General features: G+C 44.2%; 1 protein-coding gene across 6 annotated transcripts in view; it reads left to right on the forward strand.

Annotated features, from left to right (window-relative positions):
• LOC128689222 (uncharacterized) overlaps nucleotides 1-23680 on the forward strand; it is a 413444-nt gene that overhangs the window by 170812 nt on the left and 218952 nt on the right. The gene's annotated exons all lie outside the window — the stretch shown is intronic.

The raw sequence follows: 23680 nt of genomic DNA on the forward strand, positions 1-23680 counted from the left end.
TGCCTCTTACTCGCACTTTAAAGTCTTGTCTACTTTCTCAAATCCTTTAGAGTAACGTGTACGTCATAATTATACCTCCCCCTGTCCTCTTTTCTTAGGTTATTAGGTAGGTTCAGATCATGTAGTCTCTTGGTGCCTCGGCTACAAGTCTTAATTTTGTTGGAAAACATTCGAGTTTCTAGTAATATTTGCCCACATGTGGGCTTTATGCTGGCGCTGCGTACTCGATACATCATATTAGTCAGGCCTATCATAGGGTCTTTTGGATTCTTGGTTAAGGTTCCTGAAAGCAGTTCTAAGTTTGGTTGACCTCACAGATGCTGCACATGTTATGAGACTTACAGATGTCTCCGGGGATACGTTTGCTGTGAGATTTAGTCTTGTTTCTATTTGCACGATACTCTTATGTTCCAGACTGTAATGCATATCTGGTGTTCTCTTGCGCACTCTGATACTTGGTGGTATTGATCTTGTTTAGGGTAAATCAAGTAGGTATTTGTTTGATCTGACTCGCAGCTTCTCCAAGTTTTCCAGCAGTCTCTTTCATTTTCCATTACAATTCTTCGAATTAGCTTCATGTTATCCCCAAACAACGATACAGAAAACTGAATCCCATCTTTCAGATCAATTATATTTATTAATAACAGTAAGGGTTCTAGTACTGATCCTTGGGGGACCTCACTTTTCAATTTTCCCATTACATTTCGCTTTTAACCATCTTAGTGTTTGTTGGTCATATATTGTTTGATCCACTTTAACAGTTTTCTTTACGCTCCGTGTGTTACTCTGACTCTGAGCTGTGATGCAGTGTGCGCAGATTTGACGCACACTGTAGTGACGTAGCGTGTCAGATGCTTCCCTGCAGTTAAAGAACATGCAGTAACTCATCATAGGCGGAAATTGCCAATTTGCCTTATTCGTCAACCATTATTTTGACAAACACACACATTCATTTCTTTTAACTCCACGAGGATCAAGCAGCACATTATAGAACGAATATATTTCACAAATGATAAACATCGTTTCAAGTGTGACCTCACCGATGTCTGTCAGCACTGACCGATGTCTGTCAGCACTGACCGATGTCTGTCAGCACTGAGAGATCTGCATACATAAATTTTACCAAAATTGGGATGTTAAGTTTTCGTTCCAAAAAATTACATACCATCTTCAGAAGCGGAAGTGGCACTCCAGCATTGATCAGTGTGAACACTGAGGTGATCCTCAGACACAGAACACTACGTGAAGCATATCCTGACTATCCTGACTCAGGACACCCTGCCTGGCTCAAGATAAGATTTCGTTCGGATTTTTAACCCCGGAGGGTTAGCCACCCAGGATAACCCAAGAAAGTCAGTGCGTCATCGAGGACTGTCTAACTTATTTCCATTGGGGTCCTTAATCTTGTCCCCCAGGATGCGACCCACACCAGTCGACTAACACCCAGGTACCAGGCTCCAACCATCCTAACTGCTAACAGGTCACGAGAGACCACCTAGTAATATATATATATATATATATATATATATATATATATATATATATATATATATATATATATATCTTACACACACATCTGATGCACCTATATACAAAACAGTAACTAAGCATGTGGGTGTCTGTCGTCTGCTGGGTCTCACCCTGGAAGGGAGAGTGAGAGTGATGCACCATAGTACTGACACCACTTGTTATACCAGGTGTATGATTGTCCTGACTGGCACTACTTGTTATACCAGGTGTATGATTGTCCTGACTGGCACTACTTGTTATATCAGGTGTATGATTGTCCTGACTGACACTGCTTGTTATACCAGGTGCATGATTGTCCTGACTGACACTACTTGTTATACCAGGTGTATGATTGTCCTGACTGACACTACTTGTTATACCAGGTGCATGATTGTCCTGACTGACACTACTTGTTATACCAGGTGTATGATTGTCCTCACTCACACGACTTGTTCCATCCTCCAGGTTATCCTAAAAAATTAACTGAAAATAAATAGAGGCGAGTGTAATGGATGAAGGAACATAATGGCTGGTGTCTGAGTGGTCGTGAACACGACCTAACGACCCAGAGTCTTCCCCAGAGCTGGTGGATACAGTCATCATGTTCCTGACACCTGTTGTCACTGTTCCTAGCAGTAAGTAGGTACCTGGGTGTTCCTTACACCAGTTGCCACTATTCACTTAGCAGTAAGTAGGTACTCGGGTGTAAGCCAAGTGGTGCGGGTCGCATCTTGGGCGAGATGGCTACATTCCCCCCTCCCCCTCGGAAAAAAACGTAAGCCACACTGCTGTTTTTTTCTTGAGTTATCCTGGGTTACTAACCCTCAGGTTTAATAAGAAAGTTATGCCAACAAAGCGACCACCATCACCCTAACAATCTGCAATTACTGCAACCAGAACGGCTAGTTCATCACGCTCTCGGGTGAACGACAGAACACAACCAATCACAGTGATCACACAGTGTGTCTCATCAGACACTGTTGGGTGAACAGCTAGATAACTGGATACCACACTCATTTCATACACTCTTAGCAGAGTACAAGAGTCTAGTTCATGTACCAAGTGTGTAGCAGATGTGTGATTGTCCTCAGTGGCACTTGTTCCACCAGTCTGCAGTGACACCACTTGTTCCACCAGTCTGCAGTGACACCGCTTGTTCCACCAGTCTGCAGTGACACCGCTTGTTCCACCAGTCTGCAGTGACACCACTTGTTCCACCAGTCTGCAGTGACACCACTTGTTCCACCAGTCTGCAGTGACACCACTTGTTCCACCAGTCTGCAGTGACACCACCTGTTCCACCAGTCTGCAGTGACACCACTTGTTCCACCAGTCTGCAGTGACACCACTTGTTCCACCAGTCTGCAGTGACACCACCTGTTCCACCAGTCTGCAGTGACACCACTTGTTCCACCAGTCTGCAGTGACACCACCTGTTCCACCAGTCTGCAGTGACACCACTTGTTCCACCAGTCTGCAGTGACACCACCTGTTCCACCAGTCTGCAGTGACACCACTTGTTCCACCAGTCTGCAGTGACACCACTTGTTCCACCAGTCTGCAGTGACACCACCTGTTCCACCAGTCTGCAGTGACACCACCTGTTCCACCAGTCTGCAGTGACACCACCTGTTCCACCAGTCTGCAGTGACACCACTTGTTCCACCAGTCTGCAGTGACACCACTTGTTCCACCAGTCTGCAGTGACACCACTTGTTCCACCAGTCTGCAGTGACACCACTTGTTCCACCAGTCTGCAGTGACACCACCTGTTCCACCAGTCTGCAGTGACACCACCTGTTCCACCAGTCTGCAGTGACACCACTTGTTCCACCAGTCTGCAGTGACACCACTTGTTCCACCAGTCTGCAGTGACACCACCTGTTCCACCAGTCTGCAGTGACACCACTTGTTCCACCAGTCTGCAGTGACACCACCTGTTCCACCAGTCTGCAGTGACACCACTTGTTCCACCAGTCTGCAGTGACACCACCTGTTCCACCTTCCTTGCGCAAGTTTCTTGATGATGGGTTGGATGGCTATTGTTTAAGGAAAACACAAGTCACAAGTGTAAGTGTCACTCTCTCCCAGACTCCTTCACTCCCGCCTGCACTCAGTAATCAACTCCGTCTCAACTTTTACCGTTCGGCTGAACACCAACGTTCATAAAATATACGACCATACGCCCAGCACTGCCAGACGTAAACCATAATTTTCTGTATCCTGTTATTTAGGTATAATTAATCTATAATGTCAGTTAAATTACGTTAACTTAACCAAGGTTATCAAACATTAAACCTTGGTCTGGTGTTAAATTGGGTAGATATGAAAAGCTACTGAGAAGCAGTTTACGTGTTAATCTTGAGAATAATGGCACCCGTAGACAGAACAATGGCTCTCATCTGTAATGTTATGGTACACTGGGGGAACCACGGTACACTGGTGGAACCACGGTACACTGGTGGAACCACGGTACACTGGTGGAACCACGGTACATTGGAGGAACCACGGTACACTGGGGGAACCAAGGTACACTGGAGGAACCACGGTACACTGGGGGAACCACGGCACACTGGTGGAACCACGGTACACTGGTGGAACCACGGTACACTGGTGGAGCCACGGTACACTGGGGGAACCACGGTACACTGGTGGAACCACGGTACACTGGGGGAACCACGGTACACTGGTGGAACCACGGTACACTGGTGGAACCACGGTACACTGGTGGAGCCACGGTACACTGGGGGAACCACGGTACACTGGGGGAACCACGGTACACTGGTGGAACCACGGTACACTGGTGGAACCACGGTACACTGGAGGAACCACGGTACACTGGTGGAACCACGGTACACTGGTGGAACCACGGTACATTGGAGGAACCACGGTGCACTGGGGGAATCACGGTACACTGGAGGAACCACGGTACACTGGGGAACCACGGTACACTGGGGAACCACGGTACATTGGGGGAACCACGGTACACTGGGGGAACCACGGTACACTGGTGGAACCACGGTACACTGGTGGAACCACGGTACACTGGTGGAACCACGGTACACTGGTGGAACCACGGTACACTGGGGGAACCACGGTACACTGGGGGAACCACGGTACACTGGGGGAACCACGGTACACTGGTGGAACCACGGTACACTGGGGGAACCACGGTACACTGGGGGAACCACGGTACACTGGGGGAACCACGGTACACTGGGGGAACCACGGTACACTGGAGGAACCACGGTACACTGGAGGAACCACGGTACATTGGAGGAACCACGGTACATTGGAGGAACCACGATACATTGGAGGAACCACGGTACATTGGAGGAACCACGGTACACTGGGGGAACCACGGTACATTGGAGGAACCACGGTACACTGGGGGAACCACGGTACACTGGGGGAACCACGGTACACTGGGGGAACCACGGTACACTGGGGGAACCACGGTACACTGGGGGAACCTCGGTACACTGGGTGAACCACGGCACACTGGGGGAACCACGGTACGCTGGAGGAACCACGGTACATTGGAGGAACCACGGTACATTGGAGGAACCACGGTACAGTGGAGGAACCACGGTACAATGGAGGAACCACGGTACATTGGAGGAACCACGGTACACTGGAGGAACCACGGTACACTGAGGGAGCCACAGTACAGTGGAGGAACCACGGTACACTGGGGGAACTACGGTACATTGGAGGAACCACGGTACATTGGTGGAACCACGGTACATTGGAGGAACCACGGCACATTGGAGGAACCACGGTACATTGGTGGAACCACGGTACATTGGAGGAACCACGGCACATTGGAGGAACCACGGTACATTGGTGGAACCACGGTACATTGGAGGAACCACGGTACATTGGTGGAACCACGGTACATTGGAGGAACCACGGCACATTGGAGGAACCACGGTACATTGGAGGAACCACGGCACATTGGAGGAACCACGGTACATTGGTGGAACCACGGTACATTGGAGGAACCACGGTACATTGGAGGAACCACGGTACATTGGTGGAACCACGGTACATTGGAGGAACCACGGTACATTGGAGGAACCACGGCACATTGGAGGAACCACGGTACATTGGAGGAACCACGGCACATTGGAGGAACCACGGTACCTTGGTGGAACCACGGTACATTGGAGGAATCACGGTACATTGGAGGAACCACGGTACATTGGAGGAACCACGGTACATTGGAGGAACCACGGTACATTGGAGGAACCACGGTACATTGGAGGAACCACGGTACATTGGAGGAACCACGGTACACTGGAGGAACCACGGTACACTGAAGGAACCACGGTACACTGAGAGAGCCACAAAACAGTGGAGGAACCACGGTACCCTGGGGGAACTACGGTACACTGCCACAAGTACCGCACAAATTGCACACTCATACTGGAGGACTGGTTATGATAAACAAGACAATCATCTGTATATCACAGATCTCTCGTGCTGTTTACAGGTACTAATCAATGACTGTTCTCGTGTCTCCACTCACTTTCACACTGACTGTTGCCTACCTATTATAGGGTACCAGGGGTGAATACCCTTGTCGCCCACTCTCGACTCGCTATCCTATGGTGATAGTGAAGATGGGAGAGGTTATGGCGGTTCATAAAGAAAGGCAGATTTGAAAAGACTTTGAAGTTAACACCAAAGATACATGTAACTGCAACACCCATAATGTATTCGAAAACCTGGCAAGGATAACTGATGGGAAAGACAACTTCGTGGAGGAAAAACTTGGGTTACAACTATAATAACCATTATTATTATTATTATTTCACCTGTTAATGCATGAACCCCTTACATTACTTCTAAACATTGTACTCTGGGTGGACCGTAGGTAACGGGGTACTTCTGCCAGAGTACCAGTGGTCATTGCTTCCAATGGAATGTAACTACTTAAATTCTAAATTTGCGGTGTTTTTGTCCAGCTGATTCTCATTATTAGTGGGATGAATATTGTTAGTGGGATGAATATTGTTAGTGGGATGAATTGTATAGGACCTGCCTAGTATGGGCCAACAGGCCTGCTGCAGTGTTCCTCCTTTCCTATGTTTCTTATGTTTCTTCTTAAGGAGTGCATAGCCGTGTGGTTAACAACGTCACGAGGAAGAATCTACCAGTGCTCTGAGGCTGCATGACAGACCCTTACATTACTAAACTGCTTGCCACAGAGTCTCTCACACTGCCGTTTCGTGATATTTGATCTCATTGGGCTTTAAAAAAACATCTTCATGCTTGAGTTTATCTATTTTAATATGTACAGTGCGTGTAGAGCGTTACGTAAAGGTCACTTACTGGGTGACAACACACACATGTAACTCCTCCATACAGTTTGTTTCTTAAAGAACTTCACCCTCGTCGTTAATATACTTAAGCGAGCAGAACTGGTCAGCATGGTGACGATGGGGTCTAGCAAGAGTATTGAATAATGCTAAAATTGCTTTTTAAGAGATAATTTTTACTAAAAAATGTGGATACGTCAGCAGTATGCTGATATAAGTGCACATTGGCAACAACAACGAACTATGTTTCCCTGTCATATTCCATCAGGTAGGAAGAGACTTGTGCAAGGTGTTGTAATCTCTCAACCTGAGTTGGGAGACTTTAGTTGGACAAAGAAGATATCAAGTATTACATCGAGGTTCACCAGCTGCAGCAGCTTCAAAGGTTTTCTTCCAGCACAACTGGAGTTAATATCACTTGTCAGGTCAGAGGAGAGAAACCGGGCAAGATGTTAGAGAGGCGGGAGGGACAGAGTACTCACCTAATTGTACTCACCTAATTGTGATTGCAGGGGTCGAGACTCAGCTCCTGGCCCCGCCTCTTCACTGATCGCTACTGGGTCCTCTCTCTCTCTGCTTCCTGAGCTTTGTCATACCTCTTCTTAAAACTATGTATGGTTCCTGCCTCCACTAATTCACTTGCTAGGCTATTCCACTTGCTGACAACTCTATGACTGAAGAAATACTTCCTAACGTCCCTGTGACTCGTCTGAGTCTTCAGCTTCCAGTTGTGACCCCTTGTCCCTGTGTCCCCTCTCTGGAACATCCTATCTCTGTCCACCTTGTCTATTCCCCGCAGTATCTTGTATGTCGTTATCATGTCTCCCCTGACCCTTCTGTCCTCCAGTGTGGTCAGTCCGATTTCCCTTAACCTTTCCTCGTACGACATTCCCTTGAGCTCTGGGACTAGCCTTGTTGCAAACCTTTGTACTTTCTCTAACTTCTTGACGTGCTTGACCAGGTGTAGGTTCCAGACTGGTGCTGCATACTCCAGTATGGGCCTAACATACACAGTGTACAGGGTCTTGAACGATTCCTTATTAAGGTATCGGAACGCTATTCTCAGGTTTGCCAGGCGCCCGTATGCTGCAGCGGTTATTTGGTTGATGTGTGCCTCCGGTGATGTGCTCGGTGTTATGGTCACCCCAAGGTCTTTCTCCCTGAGTGAGGTCTGTAGTCTTTGTCCACCTAGCCTATACTCTGTCTGCGGTCTTCTTTGCTCCTCCCCAATCTTCATGACTTTGCATTTGGCTGGATTGAATTCGAGAAGCCAGTTACTGGACCACATGTCCAGCCTGATAGTTTAGGGTGAAGGAAGTAATGGAGTTTAATAAATAATAAAATAGTAATATCTTTATCTCTAAGTACATGTACAAGGTATACAGTCCTAGCTGACGTCACAGTCGCTTGTTATGCACAGTATCTCGGGTAAATTAGGTCAATTTTGTCCCAGGATGCGACCCACACCAGTAAACTAACACTCGGGTACCCATTTTAGTTATGGGTGAAAATGGACAACAGGTGTCTTTTGGAAACAAGCCCTAATGTTTCCAGCCGTGCCGGGAATCGACCCCCGGACCTCAGTGTGTAAGCGAAGTGCGCTAGCAATCGAGCTCCGGGACGGCTGAGGAAGAAAAATGAGGGGTGACCATTACCACAAACAGCTCGGAGGAGATTCAACTCATATTTTCCTTTGTTAGGGACTTGTTGGCCTCGGGCGGAGCAGAAAACCTGAGTAATGGAACTCTGGTGTTGAAAATATGGACGGGAGTAAATAGGAACGTAAGCAAGGTGAGAGGAGCTGTGCTAATCACCATTGCTGCTTGTCTAGAAATTAAAAATAAACTAGAATCCTTTGTTCAGTCATCACGTTTAACAAAATGAAGTTGCTAACCTAATTATTAATTTCTTACCACCATTGTTAGTTCCCTACCATCATTGTTAGTTCCCTACCATCACTGTTAGTTCCCTACCATCACTGTTAGTTCCCTACCATCATTGTTAGTTCCCTACCATCATTGTTAGTTCCCTACCATCACTGTTAGTTCCCTACCATCACTGTTAGTTCCCTACCATCATTGTTAGTTCCCTACCATCATTGCTAGTTCCCTACCATCATTGCTAGTTCCCTACCATCATTGCTAGTTCCCTACCATCATTGTTAGTTCCCTACCATCATTGTTAGTTCCCTACCATCATTGTTAGTTCCCTACCATCATTGCTAGTTCCCTACCATCATTGCTAGTTCCCTACCATCATTGTTAGTTCCCTACCATCATTGTTAGTTCCCTACCATCATTGCTAGTTCCCTACCATCATTGTTAGTTCCCTACCATCATTGTTAGTTCCCTACCATCATTGCTAGTTCCCTACCATCATTGTTAGTTCCCTACCATCATTGTTAGTTCCCTACCATCATTGTTAGTTCCCTACCATCATTGCTAGTTCCCTACCATCATTGTTAGTTCCCTACCATCATTGTTAGTTCCCTACCATCATTGTTAGTTCCCTACCATCATTGCTAGTTCCCTACGATCATTGTTAGCTCCCTACCATCATTGTTAGTTCCCTACCATCATTGTTAGTTCCCTACCATCATTGTTAGTTCCCTACCATCATTGTTAGTTCCCTACCATCATTGTTAGTTCCCTACCACCATTGTTAGTTCCCTACTACGTGCCGCAAAATGCCCTTCTCACACTATACCACTCACTTATTTATCCATACCTCACCCATGCTATTTGTGCTTGGGGATCAACTGCAGCAACACACCTAAAGCCAATAATAACCCAACAAAAAGCTGCAGTAAGAATAATCACTAAATCTCATCCCTGGCAACACACCCCCCCACTCTTCATAGATCTAAACTTACTCCCAGTTCAGTTCATCCACACTTACTACTGTGCAATCTACATCTACAGGGCCTTAAACTCTAATATCAACCTCGACCTAAAACGCTTTCTTGATAGTTGTGACAGAACCCACAGGCATAACACCAGACACAAACATCTCTACGACATTCCCCCTGTCCGACTAAACCTTTACAAAAATTCAATGTATGTCAAAGGCCCTAAAATCTGGAACACCCTACCTGAGAACTCTAGAACTGCAGACACATTCATCACCTTCAAAACTACCATTAGAAAACATCTTATCTCCCTGATACACCCCGTCAACTAACTACACGAATACCACCTGGTGGTTCACACTTACACTCACTCACTCATTTGACCATAAACAGAAATATTAATCTCAATCTTAAAATAATGAATCCTGTGATACTCCAATACTGAAACTATGTACTGTGCCAAAACAAAAGCATTCACATTGCTAAACTCACAAACTAGTATTTAGTCACTTAGCCATAATACCAACTTACCTCATAATTTGTAATATTTTACAATTAAGAATAAAACTAAGTCTGCCCGAAATGCCTAGCCATGCTAGGCGTTCTAGTGGTACACTCTGTAATCATTATTTTACTACATGTAAACCACACAATAACCAAATTTCTGTAAACTCAGCATTGTAATCCTTATAGAGAATAAACTTTGAACTTGAATTTGAATTTACCATCAGTGTCAACAACGTACCAGAGACTGGCTAAGTTATTAACAACGTACTAGTGACTGGCTAAGTTATCACCAACGTACCAGTGACTGGCTAAGTTATTAACAACGTACTAGTGACTGGCTAAGTTATCACCAACGTACCAGAGACTGGCTAAGTTATCACCAACGTACCAGAGACTGGCTAAGTTATCAACAACGTACCAGTGACTGGCTAAGTTATCACCAACGTACCAGTGACTGGCTAAGTTATCACCAACGTACCAGTGACTGGCTAAGTTATCAACAACGTACCAGTGACTGGCTAAGTTATCACCAACGTACCAGTGACTGGCTAAGTTATCACCAACGTACCAGTGACTGGCTAAGTTATCACCAACGTACCAGTGACTGGCTACTTCACTATTGTCATTCGTATCACCAGTGACACAGCACTGCACTAGTACCTTTTACCCAACATTCCAATACTTCCAGAAGTGCTGAGGCTACTTACACGTTCACATTTTGTACAGGATGTGAATTCCAGCAAGATTAGTTTCTCACACATTTTCATACCGGTTTTTTTCCCCCCATAGTGTGGTCCACAACATTATACAAACACACAGGTACCAATTTTTACTGTTAGGTGAGCAGGGTCACCTGGTGTACGGAGACTTGCTTTACCAGTGTTAGGGGTTACACCAACACTGCCAAGCTACGGGTCACACCAACACTACCAAGCTATGGGTCACACCAACACTACCAAGCTGATAAATTAGACACATGTGCAACTCTTGGGTATCTTTATTGAGGAAACGTTTCGCCAAACAGTGGCTTCATCAGTCCATACAAAGGAGAATCTTGAAGAGCAGGAGGAGAATGAGGTAATCAGTCCCTCAACCTTGAGTCGATGTGGTGAGTCCATCAATCTTGAGTAGAATACGGCAGATGAGCGGAGAAGCAGCTTATAAACCGTATGGCAGGAGAGGTGTAGCAGTCATAGGTAGTGTCACATTTGTTCAATGTGGAAGTAGGTCGTGCCCAAGAATTAGGCAAGCGAAGAATTCCTAAGTATTAAGATCCCAAGAAGTTGCAGTGTCTGACAGGTTTGTAGATGAATGGTTCAAAGAACCGACATGTTGATAAATTAGACACATGTGCAACTCTTGGGTATCTTTATTGAGGAAACGTTTCGCCACACAGTGGCTTCATCAGTCCATACAAAGGAGAATCTTGAAGAACAGGAGGAGAATGAGGTAATCAGTCCCTCAACCTTGAGTCGATGTGGTCAGTCCATCAATCTTGAATAGATTCTACGGGTCACACCAACACTACCAAGCTACGGGTCACACCAACACTACCAAGCTACGGGTCACACCAACACTGTTTCACACACTGCGTCACACTGTTTCACACACTGCGTCACACACACTGTTTCACACTGCGTCACACAGTTTCACACACTGCGCCACACACTGCGTCACACACACTGTTTCACACACTGCGTCACACACAGTTTCACACACTGCGTCACACTGCGTCACACACACTGTTTCACACACTGCGTCACACACACTGTTTCACACACTGCGTCACACACACTGTTTCACACACCAGGTGACAATCTATCAGACTGATCTGGGGAAGGTAATGCCATGAGGATATCATAAGATATTCCCATGAGAGCTTAGTAACTATGGAAGCTTCAAGAGTTTGGCTTGGAGAAACACAAATTATTATTAGTTATGAATTACCCTCTGTCAGGTGCACTCTCCCAGGCAGAATAATTTATGTAGATATCATCATTGTTAGAGTAAGAAAAAATAAAATTAATTATATACAAATACACACTATATATATAACGCGATCTAGACGCTGAAAGAGGAAGGTGGAAGAGAGTGAATCTATTGAGTTGTTTTTTTATTATTAGCTTGGAACCTAACACTGAGGAAATTTGCGCACTTCTTGTTCCAAGGGTCAAAGGTGTCCGATCCTACTGGGACAAAGTGGTACTGGTGAGCCCAGCCGTTATACCTGCTTGTGCTCTTACTGGTGATGACTTGTGCAGTTACAAAGGCAACTGCTCAAGAAGACATTTCTCTCTTAACTGTTAGTAACACTATCATATGTTATATACACTGATGGATCTCAGCAGGAGTCTACTGGCAGGGCTGCCTTCCTGCTGCCTTCCTACATAATCATACCAAGAACATACGTCGTACAAAAAAACATCTGGTACAAGGAACAGGTTTTACTCGAATTACATTTCAACAAAAAGCGCTGAACACTTACGGAGGTAACCTAGTTTAATCCAAGACGAGTTTAGCTCTAATTCGCTGAATCAAAAGCTCAACACCAAATGTTTCTCAGTAAAGACTTTCAGTATTTCATTTATATTGACCAGTCTCGACACACCATCCTGTATATATATATATATATATATATATATATATATATATATATATATATATATATATATATATATATATATATATATATATTATATATCAATAACAACACTGCGCTAGCCAAGGATTCGAACCCATGTTGTACTGGCCTGCCTTATGGTAAGCGAGAACCACATGACGCTAAGAAGCTCCCACACATCCGTATGCCCTCGGATGGCGGCCCAACAGCTAGATCTGCTGGCTGCGCCATTTTTGTAGGGTTGGGTTGTCCTGTGGTTTAAAGCGTCATGTGGTTCTCGCTTACCATAAGGCAGGCCAGTACAACATGGGTTCGAATCCTTGGCTAGCGCAGTGTTGTTATTGATATATATATATATATATATATATATATATATATATATATATATATATATATATATATATATATATATATATATATATATATATATATATATATATATATATGCAAAACACTCGCAGACAGGCGATTTTAAAAATGTAAGACAAGCCACGGGGTGACGAAATTTTTAGCTTGAGTACTTTCACACTTCTCCTTGCATCATCAGGAGCTGTGCAATGTTGCAAGGGCAGTGGGTTGGGTCGTTCTAGATGATGCTGGCGAGAGAGAAGTGAAGGTGGTTTTGTGTGCGAGGTGTTTAGACATCCACCAGGCTTGTGAGCGTGTTAGATAGGAGTGGAGGCAAGTGGTTTTTACGACTTTACGTGCTGTTAGTGTGAGCATGGTAACATTTATGAAGGGATTCAGAAAAACCGATAAGCCGGACTCGAGTCCTGAAGGTGAGAATTACAGTGCCTGCACTCTCAAGAAGCAGTGGAGATGAGTTGCACCTTGAAGGATCATATGAACTGCAGCAGAGGTGCTTCTCTGGCAAGACAGTGATGGAGTGACGGTTTAAGTGTTTCTTCTTTTTCGAGTCGCCCGACCTACGTGGGAGATGGCCACTTTATATATATATATATATATATATATATATATATATATATATATATATATGTGTGTGTGTGTGTGTGTGTGTGTGTGTGTGTGTGTGTGTGTGTGTGTGTGTGTGTGTGTGTGTGTGTGTGTGTGTGTGTGTGTGTGTGTAGCGTGAGCGAGCAGCGTGGTACAAATACTAAGGAAACACAACAAGGGTCAAAATACTATGTGCCGTCTTAGAAAAAATATTTCTAATGTGTTGCAGTGAGTGTGTTAGTGGAGTAAAGCGTGTGTTAGTGGAGTAAAGTGTGTGTTAGTGGAGTAAAGCGTGTGTTAGTGGAGTAAAGTGTGTGTTAGTGGAGTAAAGAGTGTGTTAGTGGAGTAAAGAGTGTGTTAGTGGAGTAAAGCGTGTGTTAGTGGAGTAAAGTGTGTGTTAGTGGAGTAAAGAGTGTGTTAGTGGAGTAAAGAGTGTGTTAGTGGAGTAAAGCGTGTGTTAGTGGAGTAAAGTGTGTGTTAGTGGAGTAAAGAGTGTGTTAGTGGAGTAAAGAGTGTGTTAGTGGAGTAAAGCGTGTGTTAGTGGAGTAAAGCGTGTATTAGTGGAGTAAAGCGTGTGTTAGTGGAGTAAAGAGTGTGTTAGTGGAGTAAAGAGTGTGTTAGTGGAGTAAAGCGTGTATTAGTGGAGTAAAGCGTGTGTTAGTGGAGTAAAGAGTGTGTTAGTGGAGTAAAGAGTGTGTTAGTGGAGTAAAGAGTGTGATAGTGGAGTAAAGAGTGTGTTAGTGGAGTAAAGAGTGTGTTAGTTGAGTAAAGCGTGTGTTAGTGGAGTAAAGTGTGTGTTAGTGGAGTAGAGTGTGTTAGTGGAGTAAAGCGTGTGTTAGTGGAGTAAAGTGTGTGTTAGTGGAGTAAAGAGTGTGTTAGTGGAGTAAAGAGTGTGTTAGTGGAGTAAAGTGTGTGTTAGTGGAGTAAAGAGTGTGTTAGTGGAGTAAAGAGTGTGTTAGTGGAGTAAAGTGTGCGTTAGTGGAGTAAAGTGTGTGCTAGTGGAGTAAGGAGTGTGTTAGTGGAGTAAAGTGTGTGCTAGTGGAGTAAGGAGTGTGTTAGTGGAGTAAGGAGTGTGTTAGTGGAGTAAGGAGTGTGTTAGTGGAGTAAGGAGTGTGTTAGTGGAGTAAAGAGTGTGTTAGTGGAGTAAAGTGTGTGTTAGTGGAGTAAAGAGTGTTTTAGTGGAGTAAGGAGTGTGTTAGTGGAGTAAAGGGTGTGTTAGTGGAGTAAAGAGTGTGTTAGTGGAGTAAAGTGTGTGTTAGTGGAGTAAAGTGTGTGTTAGTGGAGTAAAGAGTGTGTTAGTGGAGTAAAGAGTGTGTTAGTGGAGTAAAGAGTGTGTTAGTGGAGTAAGGAGTGTGTTAGTGGAGTAAGGAGTGTGTTAGTGGAGTAAGGAGTGTGTTAGTGGAGTAAGGAGTGTGTTAGTGGAGTAAAGAGTGTGTTAGTGGAGTAAAGTGTGTGTTAGTGGAGTAAAGTGTGTGTTAGTGGAGTAAAGAGTGTGTTAGTGGAGTAAAGAGTGTGTTAGTGGAGTAAAGAGTGTGTTAGTGGAGTAAGGAGTGTGTTAGTGGAGTAAAGAGTGTGTTAGTGAATTAAGGAGTGTGTTAGTGGAGTAAGAAGTGTGTTAGTGAAGCAAGGAATGTGTTAGTGGAGCAAGGAATGTGTTAGTGGAGCAAGGAGTGTGTTATTGGAGCAAGGAGTGTGTTAGTGGAGCAAGGAATGTGTTAGTGGAGCAAGGAGTGTGTTAGTGGAGTAAGGAGTGTGTTAGTGGAGTAAGGAGTGTGTTAGTGGAGTAAGGAGTGTGTTAGTGGAGTAAGGAGTGTGTTAGTGGAGTAAGGAGTGTGTTAGTGGAGTAACGAGTGTGTTAGTGGAGTAAGGAGTGTGTTAGTGGAGTAAGGAGTGTGTTAGTGGAGTAAGGAGTGTGTTAGTGGAGTAAGGAGTGTGTTAGTGAAGTAACGAGTGTGTTAGTGGAGTAACGAGTGTGTTAGTGGAGTAACGAGTGTGTTAGTGGAGTAAGGAGTGTGTTAGTGGAGTAAAGTGTGTGTTAGTGGAGTAAAGTGTGTGTTAGTGGAGTAAAGTGTGTGTTAGTGGAGTAAGGAGTGTGTTAGTGGAGTAAAGTGTGTCTTAGTGGAGTAAAGTGTGTGTTAGTGGAGTAAAGTGTGTGTTAGTGGAGTAAAGTGTGTGTTAGTGGAGTAAAGTGTGTGTTAGTGGAGTAAAGAGTGTGTTAGTGGAGTAAGGAGTGTGTTAGTGGAGTAAAGTGTGTGTTAGTGGAGTAAAGTGTGTGTTAGTGGAGTAAGGAGTGTGTTAGTGGAGTAAAGTGTGTCTTAGTGGAGTAAAGTGTGTGTTAGTGGAGTAAAGTGTGTGTTAGTGGAGTAAAGTGTGTGTTAGTGGAGTAAAGAGTGTGTTAGTGGAGTAAAGTGTGTGTTAGTGGAGTAAGGAGTGTGTTAGTGGAGTAAGGAGTGTGCTAGAGGAGCAAAGAGTGTGTTAGTGGAGTAAAGAGTGTGTTAGTGGAGTAAAGAGTGTGTTAGTGGAGTAAAGAGTGTGTTAGTGGAGTAAAGAGTGTGTTAGCGCAGTAAGGAGTGTGTTAGTGAGTAAAGAATGTGTTAGTGGAGTAAAAAGTGTGTTAGTGGAGTAAGGAGTGTGTTAGTGGAGTAAGGAGTGTGTTAGTGAGTAAAGAATGTGTTAGTGGAGTAAAGAGTGTGTTAGTGGAGTAAGGAGTGTGTTAGTGGAGTAAGGAGTGTGTTAGTGGAGTAAAGAGTGTGTTAGTGGAGTAAAGTGTGTGTTAGTGGAGTAAAGTGTGTGTTAGTGGAGTAAAGAGTGTGTTAGTGGAGTAAAGAGTGTGTTAGTGGAGTAAAGAGTGTGTTAGTGGAGTAAGGAGTGTGTTAGTGGAGTAAAGAGTGTGTTAGTGAATTAAGGAGTGTGTTAGTGGAGTAAGAAGTGTGTTAGTGAAGCAAGGAATGTGTTAGTGGAGCAAGGAATGTGTTAGTGGAGCAAGGAGTGTGTTATTGGAGCAAGGAGTGTGTTAGTGGAGCAAGGAATGTGTTAGTGGAGCAAGGAGTGTGTTAGTGGAGTAAGGAGTGTGTTAGTGGAGTAAGGAGTGTGTTAGTGGAGTAAGGAGTGTGTTAGTGGAGTAAGGAGTGTGTTAGTGGAGTAAGGAGTGTGTTAGTGGAGTAACGAGTGTGTTAGTGGAGTAAGGAGTGTGTTAGTGGAGTAAGGAGTGTGTTAGTGGAGTAAGGAGTGTGTTAGTGGAGTAAGGAGTGTGTTAGTGAAGTAACGAGTGTGTTAGTGGAGTAACGAGTGTGTTAGTGGAGTAACGAGTGTGTTAGTGGAGTAAGGAGTGTGTTAGTGGAGTAAAGTGTGTGTTAGTGGAGTAAAGTGTGTGTTAGTGGAGTAAAGTGTGTGTTAGTGGAGTAAGGAGTGTGTTAGTGGAGTAAAGTGTGTCTTAGTGGAGTAAAGTGTGTGTTAGTGGAGTAAAGTGTGTGTTAGTGGAGTAAAGTGTGTGTTAGTGGAGTAAAGTGTGTGTTAGTGGAGTAAAGAGTGTGTTAGTGGAGTAAGGAGTGTGTTAGTGGAGTAAAGTGTGTGTTAGTGGAGTAAAGTGTGTGTTAGTGGAGTAAGGAGTGTGTTAGTGGAGTAAAGTGTGTCTTAGTGGAGTAAAGTGTGTGTTAGTGGAGTAAAGTGTGTGTTAGTGGAGTAAAGTGTGTGTTAGTGGAGTAAAGAGTGTGTTAGTGGAGTAAAGTGTGTGTTAGTGGAGTAAGGAGTGTGTTAGTGGAGTAAGGAGTGTGCTAGAGGAGCAAAGAGTGTGTTAGTGGAGTAAAGAGTGTGTTAGTGGAGTAAAGAGTGTGTTAGTGGAGTAAAGAGTGTGTTAGTGGAGTAAAGAGTGTGTTAGCGCAGTAAGGAGTGTGTTAGTGAGTAAAGAATGTGTTAGTGGAGTAAAAAGTGTGTTAGTGGAGTAAGGAGTGTGTTAGTGGAGTAAGGAGTGTGTTAGTGAGTAAAGAATGTGTTAGTGGAGTAAAGAGTGTGTTAGTGGAGTAAGGAGTGTGTTAGTGGAGTAAGGAGTGTGTTAGTGGAGTAAAGTTTGTGTTAATGGAGTAAGGAGTGTGTTAGTGGAGTAAGGTGTGTGTTAGTGGAGTAAAGAGTGTGTTAGTGGAGTCAGCATAAAGAGAGATGATAGGTGTCACCAGACAACGCCTCCTCCTCCTCCTCCTTCTAAGGTTGACTCACTCAACCACAACATTCCCTCACCTCTTAAAGCAACTCTCACACTACACACTTGCCAACCCTGGGTTCATTTATCCTCAGACCCCACATCTACACCTGCTGACCCACAGCTGCACCTGCTAACACACAGCTACACCTGCTAACCCACAACTACACCTGCTAACCCACAACTGCACCTGCTAATCATGCTCACCTAGTATACCGCTGTAGGTGACATCCAAAAGAGAACCTAAGTACCCATATAGAAGTTGGGTTCTCCTGGGTTATTAAGCCCTTCGCGGTTGATGATCTTCAACCTAGGTTAATCTAGGTTAGGCAAGGTTATTTTAGACAAGGCTAACTTATGTTAGGTTAGGTAAAGTTAGGTTAAGTGAAAGGACACGTGTACAACTAAAGCGGCATTTTACCATGGCAAAGTTTCGCTCTCCATGAGCTTTGTCAAGCTTGTGAAGACGTTTCGCTCCGTCTTGGACCATTGACAGTGGTGCCAAGACGGACCCAAGCGTCTTATACAAGCTTCTCTCTCTCCTATGTTGTATATAGACAGACTGGTTATAAATGACCATAATTTTTAAAGGGGTGGACCGGTAAGCCAGCGGAAGGCCTCGGTCAGATGACCAAAAGCTCCAAAGGCGGGTCATGATCTGACTAAGACCCGCGTCAGGAAACACTTGTCCTGTTTCCTGACGAACCTTACCTAACCTAACCTATGTCCGGTTATTCGTACATTACAAAGTTTAGTGAGTTTTATTTCAATCCAGCAGAAATAAGCCTACAAGTTTATCACCCGTATGCAAATTACTGACAAGTTTAATTTTATACTCGATCCACCGCAGGGTGATGTTCAACGTTGTACATGTGCTGACGCAGTGTACACCAGCAGAGTGTACAGTCTAAATCTAAATATACTGAGATATACAAGGCGTGGGTGTTGATGTACTGCTGCTGCTCTTATTGTATATACCACACCAGGGATACACCCATCATTGTATATACCACACCAGGGATACACCCATCATTGTATATACCACACCAGGGATACACCCATCATTGTATATACCACACCAAGGATACACCCATCATTGTATATACCACACCAGGGATACACCCATCATTGTATATACCACACCAGGGATACACCCATCATTGTATATACCACACCAAGGATACACCCATCATTGTATATACCACACCAGGGATACACCCATCATTGTATATACCACACCAGGGATACACCCATCCTTGTATATACCACACGAGGGATACACCCATCATTGTATATACCACACCAGGGATACACCCATCATTGTATATACCACACCAGGCATACACCCATCATTGTATATACCACACCAGGCATACACCCATCATTGTATATACCACACCAGGGATACACCCATCATTGTATATACCACACCAGGCATACACCCATCATTGTATATACCACACCAGGGATACACCCATCATTGTATATACCACACCAGGCATACACCTATCACTGTATATACCACACCAGGCATACACCCATCATTGTATATACCACACCAGGGATACACCCATCCTTGTATATACCACACCAGGGATACACCCATCATTGTATATACCACACCAGGGATACACCCATCATTGTATATACCACACCAGGCATACACCCATCATTGTATATACCACACCAGGGATACATCCATCATTGTATATACCACACCAGGGATACACCCATCATTGTATATACCACACCAGGCATACACCCATCATTGTATATACCACACCAGGGATACACCCATCATTGTATATACCACACCAGGGATACACCCATCATTGTATATACCACACCAGGCATACACCCATCATTGTATATACCACACCAGGCATACACCCATCATTGTATATACCACACCAGGCATACACCCATCATTGTATATACCACACCAGGGATACACCCATCATTGTATATACCACACCAGGGATACACCCATCATTGTATATACCACACCAGGGATACACCCATCATTGTATATACCACACCAGGCATACACCCATCATTGTATATACCACACCAGGGATACACCCATCATTGTATATACCACACCAGGGATACACCCATCATTGTATATACCACACCAGGGATACACCCATCATTGCATATACCACACCAGGGATACACCCATCATTGTATATACCACACCAGGGATACACCCATCATTGTATATACCAAGTGAAGCATGACAAGACAGGCGAGTACCTTGTGTATATCAACACCCGTGACTCACCTAGGTGACAGGTAAGCACCCGTGACTCACCTAGGTGACAGGTAAGCACCCGTGACTCACCTAGGTGACAGGTAAGCACCCGTGACTCACCTAGGTGACAGGTAAGTACCCGTGACTCAGCTAGGTGACAGGTAAGCACCCGTGACTCAGCTAGGTGACAGGTAAGCACCCGTGACTCACCTAGGTGACAGGTAAGCACCCGTGACTCAGCTAGGTGACAGGTAAGCACCCGTGACTCAGCTAGGTGACAGGTAAGCACCCGTGACTCACCTAGGTGACAGGTAAGCACCTGTGACTCACCTAGGTGACAGGTAAGCACCTGTGACTCACCTAGGTGACAGGTAAGCACCCGTGACTCACCTAGGTGACAGGTAAGCACCCGTGACTCACCTAGGTGACAGGTAAGCACCCGTGACTCACCTAGGTGACAGGTAAGCACCCGTGACTCAGCTAGGTGACAGGTAAGCACCCGTGACTCAGCTAGGTGACAGGTAAGCACCCGTGACTCACCTAGGTGACAGGTAAGCACCTGTGACTCACCTAGGTGACAGGTAAGCACCCGTGACTCACCTAGGTGACAGGTAAGCACCCGTGACTCACCTAGGTGACAGGTAAGCACCCGTGACTCACCTAGGTGACAGGTAAGCACCTGTGACTCACCTAGGTGACAGGTAAGCACCAAGGTGAAGTGAGGAAGCCAACAATATCTTTTGATACATCAACAACAATGGCAAAGTCTTCTGTCACATACAGAAAAACTATCGAATAATATATATATGTGTGTGTGTGTGTGTGTGTGTGTGTGTGTGTGTGTGTGTGTGTGCGCGCGCGCGCGCGCGTGAGAGTTTAACATTTCGCAAACTAACCAAATTTTAACAAATATTATCTCTCAGTCCACAGCAGGATTCGAACCTGCATACTGTGCATATATAGGCAAATCAAAAGAGGAGAGGTGCAACTAAGAAATCAATATATTCAGTTAAAGAGAGAAATAAAAAAGGGAATAAGAAAAGCAAAAAGAGATTATGAGGTTAAAGTTGCAAGAGAATCGAAGACTAACCCAAAAGGATTCTTTCAGGTATACAGAAGTAAGATCAGGGACAAGATAGGCCCACTCAAAAGTTCCTCGGGTCAGCTCACTGACAGTGATAAGGAAATGTGTAGAATTTTTAACACATACTTCCTCTCAGTTTTTACACAGGAAGATACTAGCGATATTCCAGTAATGATAAATTACGTAGAACAGGATGATGATAAACTATGCACGATTAGGGTCACAAGTGACATGGTCCTTAGGCAAGTAGATAAATTAAAACCTAACAAATCCTCAGGACCTGATGAACTGTATGCAAGGGTTCTAAAGGAATGTAAAGAGGAGCTTAGCAAACCTCTGGCTAATCTTTTCAACATATCACTACAAACTGGCATGGTGCCACACTAGTGGAAAATGGCAAATGTGATACGTATTTTCAAAGCAGGTGACAGGTCCTTAGCTTCGAACTATAGACCAATAAGCCAAACCTCCATAGAAAATTTATGGAATCAATAATTGTCGAGGCAGTTCGTAGCCATTTGAAAAGCACAAATTAATGAACGAATCTCAGCATGGTTTTACAAAGGGGCGTTCCTGCCTTACGAAATTATTAACTTTTTTCACTAAGGTGTTTGAGGAGGTAGATCATGGTAATGAATATGATATTGTGTATATGGACTTCAGTAAGGCTTTTGACAGGATCCCACATCAGAGACTATTGAGGAAAATTAAGGCACATGGAATAGGAGGAGAATTTTTTTCCTGGATAGAAGCATGGTTGACAAATAGGCAGCAGAGAGTATGCATAAATGGGGAGAAATCAGAGTGGGGAAGCATCACGAGCGGTGTTCCACAGGGGTCAGTGTTGGGCCCCCTGTTGTTCACAATCTACATAAACGACATTGATGAGGGCATAAATAGCGACATAAGCAAGTTCACCGATGACACCAAAATAGGCCGTCGAATTCATTCTGACGAGGACATTAGAGCACTCCAGGAAAATTTGAATAGACTGATGCAGTGGTCGGATAAGTGACAGATGCAGTTTAATATAGACAAATGCAAAGTTCTAAATGTTGGACAGGAAAATAACCATGCCACATATAAAGTAAATAATGTAGATCTTATTATTACGGATTGCAATAAATTTTTAGGAGTTCTGGTTAGCAGTAATCTAAAACCAAGACTGCAGTGCATAAGTGTTCGCAATAAAGCTAACAGAATCCTTGGCTTCATATCAAGAAGCATAAATAATAGAAGTCCTCAGGTTGTTCTTCAACTCTATATATCCTTGGTTAGACCTCATTTAGATTATGCTGTTCAGTTCTGGTCACCGTATTACAGAATGGATATAAATGCTCTGGAATACATACAAAGGAGGATGACAAAGTTGATCTCATGTATCAGAAATCTTTCCTATGAGGATAGACTCAGGTCCCTGAATCTGCACTATCTAGAAAGACGTAGAATTAGGGGGGATATGACTGAGGTGTATAAATGGAAGGCAGGAATAAATAAAGGGGATGTAAATAGTGTGCTGAAAATATCTAGCCTAGACAGGACTCGTAGCAATGGTTTTAAGTTGGAAAAATTTAGATTCAGGAAGGATATAGGAAAGCACTGGTTTGGTATTAGAGTTGTGGATGAGTGAAAAACTCCCGAATACAGTTAGAGGCTAAAACGTTGTGTAGTTTTAAAAACAGGTTAGATAAATACATGAGTGGGTGTGAGTTGGACTTGATTAGCTTGTGCTACTAGGTTAGTTGCCGTGTTCGTTCTTTAAGTGAATGTGACCTGACCTGGCTAGGTTGGGGCATTGGCTTAAGCCGGTGGGAGACTTGGACCTGCCTCACATGGGGCAATAGGCCTGCTGCAGTGTTCTTTCTTTCTTATGTTCTTATACATATCTACATACGTTAATAAATACAGATGCAAAATAACCACAGGGAAAGTTATCTTGCATCTTGTGTCGCTCGTTCGCGATTACTGCATAATACATGTACATAATACATGTACATAATACATGTACATAATACATGTACATAATACATGTACATAATACATGTACATACACACATTTAAGACAGGCTGCCTCCACTCAGGGAAGGTGACCTACAAAAAAGTGATGATGTCACACTTTAAATGACCTTCCAAACTACACCATCGTCACCCCTCCTTCAGAGTGCAGGCACTCTACTTCCCACCTCCAGCATTCGGTCCGGCTAACCAGTTTTCCTGTCTACCTTCCTAAATGTCACCTTGTTCACACTTCAACGGTGCGTCACGCTATCATAACCACTTGTCTACACTCACTACCACACAAGAGTATTACCATCCCAAGTAGTAATATCTCAGCTGACTCAAGTGATCAACTCTGGTCCCCAAAGTGTAAAGGTTTAGGGAATA

Source organism: Cherax quadricarinatus, chromosome 18, assembly GCF_038502225.1.
Source record: "Cherax quadricarinatus isolate ZL_2023a chromosome 18, ASM3850222v1, whole genome shotgun sequence".
Classification (NCBI taxonomy): domain Eukaryota; kingdom Metazoa; phylum Arthropoda; class Malacostraca; order Decapoda; family Parastacidae; genus Cherax; species Cherax quadricarinatus.